The following is a 10,549-nucleotide window of genomic DNA, read 5'->3' as shown; positions in this document are numbered from 1 at the left end:
GTGGGGGGGACGCAGGGGGAGAAGCCAAGCGGGAGCTCCCTTCGGCGGGAGGGGAGGGGAGGGGAGGGGAGGGGAGGGGGAAAGCGCGGGGACACATGGCTCTTCCCGGACAGGGAGGCGGAGCAGTGGCCTTTCTTTGCCCGCCCACTTGACCCGGGAGGGAGGAGCCTCTCGGGAGACGGAGCAAGGCTGGCAGCGGGGCCAGCACGGCGGTTGTTTCTTGCCAACTCTGTCCCGGCGCTCCGCAACCAGCCGCCGCCGCTCCTCCAGTGGGTAAGTCTCGGCGGCTCCTGGCGAGGGCGCGCCCGCCGGGAAGAGCGCTGCCTTCTTGGTGCCGGCGCGCAGCTCCCCAGGCTGCTGAAGCTTCGGAATGACCTTCCTTTCTTCCCTTTCCTGCTCCCTCTTTCCTCCCCTTGTTCGGGGAGCCTCCTCGCAAGTAGCCCCGCTGGCGTTAGCGAGAGGACAGAGCCATGGGGGTGCGCAAGCCCGAGCTATCAGCAGCCTTTTCCTCGCAGCAAAGCTTCGCCGAAGGCCCGAGAGATTCGGCAGGCCACCTCTTTCTTGCGCTCGGCTCGGGGCTGTGGGAAGAATACAGATCCTCTTGAATTGGATCGGGGTTTCATGACAAACCCGCCGAGTAGACAAACCCGCCGAGGTTCAGCTGTCACACCTGAACACGCTGGTTGACAGGCTCGCTGTCGGATAATCCCGTGCGCGCTTCCTCAGAAGTAAGCTCTGAGGGACGACAGCTCGTCGCTTGAAGGGAGATCAAAATCGCCCCTCTCTCCCACAGTTCGCCTGACTCTTGTGTTGCTTGGGGTGATTTTTCCCCCCATTCTGATGATTCTGGGCCTCTTGGGCGGAAACTCCCATAAGTTACTGGCCACGGGGCAGGCTTCCTGGGAATTACGGAGGTGTAGTCAAATAGAATTGAAGGACAGCGGGTTAGGAACAGGTGCTCCAAATTCCTCTTCCTTTCTGTACTTCGTTTGTTTGTTTGTTTGTCTGGCCATTTGCAACTATTTAGCGTTGTTAAGCTCAGGGGAGAAAGGGGAACATAACTCCTTGGCCCTTTGTGATGTGGGCCCCAATCCATTCCTACCTACCTACTTTTATTCTGATACGATTTGCTTCTGAGTAAATACAGTAGCCAAAAAGAACAACTGAAGATGGGTTCCTATTTGAGTTAAGAACTTTTCTCAACAGTTTCTCCCATAATTATTCTTGGATCACAAGAAAACACCACAGAAAGCCTGATGTTTGGTTTGCTGTAAAGAAAACTTTCACACTTCCCTTGGACTGCTATTGACTCAGCAGTCTGACGCTTTGCTCTCTTCTCATTTTTCTCCCTCTACTTCAGATTTCCTCCTTTTCTTTTTTCTTTTTTCCCCCCCTCCCCTATTTATTCTGTTTGTCAGCAGGAGCAAAGTTCAGTGTCACTTTCACAACACAGAGATTTTTTCTTTTTCCTAAGGCTGAGAGAGACTTTCTGCTAGGAAGTTCTCTTGTGCAGGCCTTCTGGTTTCTGCCAGAGCAGATTAAGCGTGATACAGGTTTTGTCTTGCTGAGCATTGGGGTCCAGGATTTTGTGAAAATTTTCTTCTAATTGCAGAGTGTGTTATGTGTAGATAATATGGAGAGGTGGGGAGAGGCAAGATGAAGGTAATGCTTTCTTTTATGAGAGAACCAGTCACATGAATTCTGTTTCTGCTGTGTCTGTGAAAGGCTGTTCAGAAGATAGTTAGACTGAACGTAGAAGTATTAACAAAGCTAACTGCTAGAGTTTAGAAACTTTCCTACCAAGACAGCTTGTTTTTTCTTCTTCCACTGTATTGTGGATATGAATGCTGAATTGCAGTATCATTGTCAAGTCTCTCATCCCTCTGTGCCTAAAACTGTTAAAATTATACGGAGCTACATTGTATTATGTTTAAAGGGTTCATATTAAATGGAATTTCCTTTCAGAACTGTATTATATAGAGTCCCCCTATTCGGTGGGAGATGGGCGGTGTTAGAAATTCGAGAAACAAATAAATAAATAAATAATATGCATTCCTGCATGGTGCTCAGGACAACAGACATTCATTCCTAGCCGCACAGTCTTATGTGGTTGGCTCAACAGAGGTACAGCTAAATATCCAAGTTGGGCATGGAGCTTTACTAGGTTTGAGGTCAGCCTTAACTGACCTTGGTTGGCCTTGAAAAGGATAAGGAGAGATAGACCTGAGAAGTGCACCCCTAGCCCAGGAAATCCCAGGGCTGTGGGATAAACTGACACAAGAACAACAACAACAATTCCACAAACAAGCAATGGAATTGGTATTTTTGTCAAGCAAATACTGTATGTCCATGTGGCCAGTAGGAGCAAAGCTCAACTCAAGGGAGTCTTTACTTTTTAATCTCAAAAGTCTTAGTTCTACACTGTAACCTGACACAAATATTGGGTTCACATATCTCACTAAGCCATATGTTGTGTTGTCCATGTTTTGCTGAATAAGCTACACTTCGTTTATGCTATACATTATATTAAGCCATAAATGTTGGTTTGTAAACTACAGTGGCTAGGTTTATATAACACCCTAAGGCACAGTTTTGCCTAACATACAGAATAAACCTAGCCCAGAAATCTAGTTCCTTGAATAAACCATAGATATGCTCATGATGAATAAATACATTGTGCTTCCACAGCTTCTGGCTTAGTGTATGTGTGAACCCAACCTGTGCTGGTTTATAAAGGATCATCACTTTGTATGCAAACCACAAGGTAGTTTGGGCATTAGAAAAACTGGTTTATCAATAACAAACCTTCAGTTTGTGTACTTTTCTCTCTCTTCTTAAGTGTTCACTTCTGTTTTGGTTGACCACAACTTGCCATTCTCCAAACCCAAGATATTAAATATTCCTAACTCAATTTTCTTTGAAAACAACATCTTCAAGCCATAGGCTGTGAAGCTAACTTCTTTCAATAAACGATTGTCAAAGTTAACTACTGCTTTTGTTAGCACAATTAAACAGAAATAGAAAAACAAGAATAAACCTCCTTCCCTCTGTGTGCACACTGAGCAGTACTGGAAATGGAGTGCTTAAAGAAGATTATGCCCTTCATGATAAACTCTTTCATACCTTGACATCTGAACTGGCCTCCTGAAAACGCCGTGCCAGTTTTTGTACCCAGCCATGCAAAAGCAAGTATGATTTGAAATATTCACAAGATCAGAAGGTCAAATAGCACATGGATCACATTGGTCATGGGATTTATGTTGTCTCTTGTGTTCTACATGAAGTGCAGTCACCCGTCTGCACCTCTTAAACCTGTGATAATCTAACTAGACTTCTTTTGTACTAAAAAGTCACCTGTTGCTTTAACTGGCAGAAAGGGCAATGCACAAAGCTCTGCTACCCTGATTGGATACAGTGAGAAGAAGCCACTCACCAGGTATCAGCAGAGGCATCTCAGGCACTCTTGGTGCAATGTTCTTTCAAGTGATGCACTTTGCCCCAGTTTCTGGGAGAATTAATTGGTGAGACGTACAGATAAAACAACCTGTGGGAAGCTTGAATGTTTTTTCCCTGCTGCTTGGTGAAAGCAGCAGCAACTGTTAATTTTTCACTGTTCCACTGATGTACTACAGATTTTAGTTTGAGGTTCATTTAGCTTTTTATCTGCCTGTTCATTATGCAAAGCTTTAATCAGAGACTTGAATTGTGGATTTCATTGGTAATGTTTAAGTCAGCCTTTCTATAAGGATAGTTATGTATGTCTATCTCAGCAAAAACAAAGACTAACCAATAGATAATGAGAGATGCTTTCAAGGGTTAGAACTTCTGTCCGTCATTTGCAAGTATATACACACTTCTTAGAGTCCAGTGGGAAATCGTAAGCAGTGAAGTTAGGTTGCAGTTACTCCTATCCTTATACCATTTATTTTCTGAACTTCCAAATCACCCCAAAACTGCAGTTTTCAGTGTGATTTACAGATGTTAGCAATGTACAAAATGTTACATTAAAAAAACTAATATGGAGGAAAAACACAGTAATCAAGCTGAAAATGACAGCTATAATAAAAAATAATGTGAAATTCTAACAGCATTGAAAAGTTTTTGAAGTTACCTCTGTATATATAAGTCAAGCAGTAAATAAATCTGCCATTTATTGCAATACAATTTAGATCCCCACATTATTAGAGTTTAATCAGGAACAGAAAAGTAGATGTCTAGCTTGAACTGAGTATGGTAGAAGAATAAAGAGCAGTAAAAATGGAGGTGGGAAGTAGGAAAAGAAGTTGAAAGAGGGAGAAAAACGGGACTAGGGATATATTATTAAATAAATGTTAAATGAATTTGGGAAGTGTTGGTAAATTTAAAATAAAAGCTTGTAGAACATTTGTAGTGTTTAGTTAATTGATTGGCTTGAATCGCACAGAGTCACAGCAGGCAGCCTCCTTAGTGTGTGAGGTTAGAGTGAGCTGTGGGGAATCATACTAGGAAGTCTTAATATGCTTGCTTTCCACATAAGAACTTGGATGATCATGCATTCCTAAGATTAATCTTTTATTCCCAGTTTCTTCTATGGGTGACTCCAGAGATAAGCCATGTTGCAATAGCGTGCAAATGCAGCATTTCAGCACCACATTGGAGAGGATTTTAAAGGTTGTGTCACAGTGTTGCAAAAGCTTTTCAGCATGCTCTGCAAATGTGTGACCCGTCTACTATAGTTCACATGGGAGTAAACTTTTCTGGCACTTGCTATAGAAGAATACTGCTCATGTCATCCATCTTCTATTCCAGACAAAATGTTCTTTTAATTATGTAATGAAGGGAGAATTCCACAACTACAGTACTATTTTAATTGACCTCTAGTTCTTTTAGTAAAATAAACTAGAACATGATTGTACTCTGTGATCTCTGAATGGTCTCTTGATATGATTTCTTATCTCTTTCTTTGTTTGAGAACACAAGTATTTTCCCATATTGAATTTTTAAAAATATTATATGTCTGCAAAATAGTATTTTTTCCAGGATGGCATGTACATGAATGAGGATCTGGAACTAAGGTCAAAAATTTGCACTAAACTCTGACATGGTTTGGCTTAATATATTGAATGAAGCCAACTATTACAGTTTGCAATCATATTTGTGGCTTACTATTATGTGTGGAGTCATCTAGTGTGACTTATGTGACTTTTTTAGACCGTAGCTTAATGCATTGGCTAAACCAGCCTATGTGTGGGCAAATTTAATTTTCTTTCTGGTACGCTCTTACACTGTTCTCTGTTTTCTGGATCAGTTCTTCTCTATCATGTATTACTGTACAGTTTAGCTGAGATTGACATGAAGCAGGCAAGTGCCTATGACCTTCTGATCATTAAAGTGGGAATTTATGATTAAGTATAATGATACCTTGCTTTTTGTCAAAACTCGTTCTTCACACACCAGCAAATAGTGAAGCCAGGTCATCTTTTTTTTTTTTTGTGAATAAGTTTTATTAAAAGAAGATTTTACAAAGATTTTAAAAACTACAGAGACTTAGAAGAAGAAATAGAAAAAAGATTATAAAAGGGTAAAAGAAAAAGTGGAGAATAACAAAAAAAAAAGAAAGAAAAAGAAAGATATCTAAAGAAGCAACTTCCCATCTTCTTTGCAGCAATTACAAACATCTCCACCCTCCTATATTGCATATCATAGTTCTCTTCACTTCAGCAAAGGATCGTTACCTTGTCGTGGTGCTGGAGCTTGAGCACCTCAATGATGCCATGAGCTAAACCGTGAAGGGCCACCCAAGACGGGAAGGTCATGACAGAGAGGTCAGACTAAATGCGATCCCTGGGGAAGGTAATGGCAACCCACCCCAGTATTCTTGCTGTGAAAACTAAATGGATCAGTACAACCAGAGATATGTCGGTATACCATCGGAAGATGAGACCCCCCAGGTCGGAAGATGGTCAAAATGCTACTGGGGAGGAACAGAGGATGAGCTCAACTAGCCCCAGACGTGATGACGCAGCTAGCTCAAAGCCGAAAGGACGGCTAGCGGCCGACGGTGCTGGTGGTGAACGGTGAATCCGATGTTCTAAGGATCAACACACCATTGGAACCTGGAATGTAAGATCTATGAGCCAGGGCAAATTGGATGTGGTTATTGGTGAGATGTCAAGATTAAAGATAGACATTCTGGGCGTCAGTGAACTGAAATGGACTGGAATGGGCCACTTCACATCAAATGACCACCAGATCTACTACTGTGGACAAGAGGACCACAGAAGAAATGGAGTAGCCTTCATAATTAACAGTAAAGTGGCTAAAGCACTGCTTGGCTACAACCCAAAAAACGACAGAATGATCTCAATTCGAATTCAGGGCAAGCCATCTAACATCACAGTGATCCAAATATACGCCCCAACCACAAATGCTGAAGAAGCTGAAGTAGAGCAGTTCTGTGAGGATCTGCAGCACCTACTGGACAACACGCCTCAAAGAGATGTTATTTTCATCACAGGAGACTGGAATGCTAAGGTGGGCAGTCAGATGACACCTCGAATTACAGGTAAGTATGGCCTGGGAGAACAAAATGAAGCAGGACATAGGCTGATAGAATTTTGCCAAGACAATTCACTCTGCATAACAAACACTCTCTTCCAACAACCTAAGAGACGGCTTTATACATGGACTTCACCAGATGGACAACACCGAAATCAGATTGATTACATCCTTTGCAGCCAAAGGTGGCGGACATCTGTACAGTCGGTAAAAACAAGGCCTGGAGCTGACTGTAGTTCAGATCACGAACTTCTTCTTGCACAATTTAGGATCAGACTAAAGAGATTAGGGAAGACCCACAGATCAGCTAGATATGAGCTCACTAATATTCCTAAGGAATATGCAGTGGAGGTGAAGAATAGATTTAAGGGACTGGACTTAGTAGATAGGGTCCCGGAAGAACTCTGGACAGAAGTTGGCAGCATTGTTCAGGAGGCGGCAACAAAATACATCCCAAAGAAAGAGAAAACCAAGAAGGCAAAATGGCTGTCTGCTGAGACACTAGAAGTAGCCCAAGAAAGAAGGAAAGCAAAAGGCAACAGTGATAGGGGGAGATATGCCCAATTAAATGCAAAATTCCAGAGGTTAGCCAGAAGAGATAAGGAATTATTTTTAAACAAGCAATGCATGGAAGTGGAAGAAGACAATAGAATAGGAAGGACAAGAGACCTCTTCCAGAAAATCAGAAACATTGGAGGTAAATTCCAGGCCAAAATGGGTATGATCAAAAACAAAGATGGCAAGGACCTAACAGAAGAAGAAGAGATCAAGAAAAGGTGGCAAGAATATACAGAAGACCTGTATAGGAAGGATAACAATATCGGGGATAGCTTTGACGGTGTGGTCAGTGAGCTAGAGCCAGACATCCTGAAGAGTGAGGTCGAGTGGGCCTTAAGAAGCATTGCTAATAACAAGGCAGCAGGAGACGACGGCATCCCAGCTGAACTGTTCAAAATCTTGCAAGATGATGCTGTCAAGGTAATGCATGCTATATGCCAGCAAATTTGGACAACACAAGAATGACCATCAGATTGGAAAAAATCAACTTATATCCCCATACCAAAAAAGGGAAACACTAAAGAATGTTCAAACTATCGAACAGTGGCACTCATTTCACATGCCAGTAAGGTAATGCTCAAGATCCTGCAAGGTAGACTTCAGCAGTTCATGGAGTGAGAATTGCCAGATGTACAATCTGAGTTTAGAAAAGGCAGAGGAACTAGAGACCAAATTGCCAATATCCGCTGGATAATGGAAAAAGCCAGGGAGTTTCAGAAAAACATCTATTTCTGTTTTATTGACTATTCTAAAGCCTTTGACTGTGTGGACCATAACAAATTGTGACAAGTTCGTAGTGGTATGGGGATACCAAGTCATCTTGTCTGCCTCCTGAAGAGTCTGTATAACGACCAAGTAGCAACAGTAAGAACAGACCACAGAACAACGGACTGGTTTAAGATTGGGAAAGGAGTACGGCAGGGCTGTATACTCTTACCTTACCTATTCAACTTGTACGCAGAACACATCATGTGACATGCTGGGCTTGAGGAATCCAAGGCTGGAGTTAAAATCTCTGGAAGAAACATGAACAATCTCAGATATGCAGATGATACCACTTTGATGGCTGAAAGTGAAGAGGAACTGAGGAGCCTTATGATGAAGGTGAAAGAAGAAAGTGCAAAAGCTGGCTTGCAGCTAAACCTCAAAAAAACCAAGATTATGGCAACCAGCTTGATTGATAACTGGCAAATAGAGGGAGAAAATGTAGAAGCAGTGAAAGACTTTGTATTCCTAGGTGCAAAGATTACTGCAGATGCTGACTGCAGTCAGGAAATCAGAAGACGCTTAATCCTTGGGAGAAGAGCAATGACCAATCTCAATAAAATAGTTAAGAGCAGAGACATCACACTGACAACAAAGGTCCGCATAGTTAAAGCAATGGTGTTCCCCATAGTAACATATGGCTGCGAGAGCTGGACCATAAGGAAGGCTGAGTGAAGGAAGATCGATGCTTTTGAACTGTGGTGTTGGAGGAAAATTCTGAGAGTGCCTTGGACTGCAAGAAGATCCAACCAGTCCATCCTCCAGGAAATAAAGCCAGACTGCTCACTTGAGGGAATGATATTAAAGGCCAAACTGAAATACTTTGGCCACATAATGAGAAGACAGGACACCCTGGAGAAGATGCTGATGCTAGGGAGAGTGGAAGGCAAAAGGAAGAGGCGCCGACCAAGGGCAAGATGGATGGATGATATTCTAGAGGTGACGGACTCGTCCCTGGGGGAGCTGGAGGTGTTGAGGAAGCTCTGGCGTGGGCTGGTCCATGAAGTCACGAAGAGTCGGAAGCGACTAAATGAATAAACAACAACGACAAGTTCTCTTCATCCCATAAACAAACCCTTTTAATCAATAAATCCTGAAAGCAGTTCATTTTTATCCATTTTCAGCAAAAAGTCTATAAAGGGCTTCCAGTCTTTTTGAAAAGTATTTGTAGTTCCCTCCTTTGAAGTCAGGTCATCTTCTAAAAAGTAGCAATCTGTAAAATGTTTTGCTTCTTGAATATTTTCAGAAAGAAGGAAGAAAGGAATGATAGGTACAGTACCTCTTTTTGGAAACTAAAACTAGCTCTGGGGAAATATCTCTTTGCTGTTTCCACTGGGAATAAGACTATACCTTTTAGTCACTTTTAAAATCTCTGTGACTTGTTAATGACAATGGTTTTTAAGACAGCTGAAGGTGGCAAAATATGATGTAACTTTTTATGGCAGAAGTCAGCAACTTGGCCATGTCCACCACAGAAGCCATTTCATAATAACTGGTGAGCTTCACATGGCAGCAGAGCTGTGAGCATGCCTACTATATGCTCTCAAAATCCAAATTTACCCTTAGTGCAATACTCATCCCTGTCTTGCTACATACGCATAATTTCTCTCCCCTTCATCTTTGGACTAGTAGGTTATTTAAATTCATAAATGCATATATACGTTGCGAAAGCAGCATCCCCCAAAGGGTCAGACGTGACTCGGTGCTTGCACAGGGGACCTTTCACCTCATACATACTTACATACACGCTCATCATGCTATTCCCTCTGGGTAAACTGTGTTATAGAAAGCACGGAAAAAACCAAGAAATACTAAGCCAAAGAGATTAAAGGTATGAGATGAGAAAAGGAAGCATAGTTCAATCTAGTTGATATTGACATCATTCATTCTACTTCTCCATACCTTTCTGCCTTTGCAAACCAGACTAACTTCCAACATGTCTATACGCATATTTCGCCTTTTGTTCTTAAACATCTCCGCTTTTCAGATAATTCATTTATTTCTAAAAGTTATGCTGCTGGTGAAGAGTTTTTTTTTTTTTTAATCCATTCAATCATGTCCGATTCTCTGGGACTGCCTGGGCAAGCCCCTGCAGTTTTCTTGGCAAGGTTTTCAGAAGGGGTTTGCCATTGCCTCCTTCCCAGGGCTAAGGGAAGTGGCCCAAGGTCACCCAGCTGGCTGGATAGGCATTGCTGTGAGACAAGTGCATTCAATGGTATTTCTGTCAATCTGTTTTCATTTCACTTGAAAAAGTGTTCATTGGGCTGGATCCAGACCTGGCCACATTCGAGCATGCAAGTCATAGCTTACTTAAGTATCTCTTATTGCAGCTATGATCTCCAGCTTCTCCTCACAAGTGATTTTGATGAAGGTAATAGAAGCACATTTCTTCATAGTTTTCAGAGAGAGAGAGAAATATTCACCATTAGTTTTATAGCCTTGACTGAAATGAAAACAACATACCCTAATAAATTTCAAAGGAAGCCCGAATACCCAAAGAAGGATGGCCACACCTTCAGGAGGACAATAGCATGTTATAATTACAATAATAGTGTGATAAAAATATTCTAAAAATGTTTTCTTTCCTGTGGCCTCCTTTTCAATATAACATTTTAATGAAGATTAGTGGGTTTATGCTGCTCAGGCATTGATAAACTCTGAGAGGGATAAAGTTATCTAGCCAAATAGG

The 10,549-nt window shown here is 42.0% G+C and overlaps 1 protein-coding gene across 2 annotated transcripts in view; it reads left to right on the top strand.

Moving 5' to 3' along the window:
- The first annotated feature begins 234 nt into the window (after window positions 1–234).
- ACO1 (aconitase 1) overlaps window positions 235–10,549 on the top strand; it is a 51,203-nt gene continuing 40,888 nt past the window's right edge. The window contains exon 1 of one of the 2 annotated variants that reach the window (XM_063294992.1): window positions 235–277. The gene's annotated coding sequence lies outside the window, so the exon portion shown is untranslated. The remainder of the gene's footprint in view (window positions 278–10,549) is intronic. The other variant, XM_063294993.1, reaches the window with a different exon arrangement.

Source organism: Candoia aspera, chromosome 2 (genome assembly GCF_035149785.1).
Source record: "Candoia aspera isolate rCanAsp1 chromosome 2, rCanAsp1.hap2, whole genome shotgun sequence".
Classification (NCBI taxonomy): Eukaryota; Metazoa; Chordata; class Lepidosauria; order Squamata; family Boidae; genus Candoia; species Candoia aspera.
This window is presented reverse-complemented; position numbering and strand designations above follow the sequence as displayed.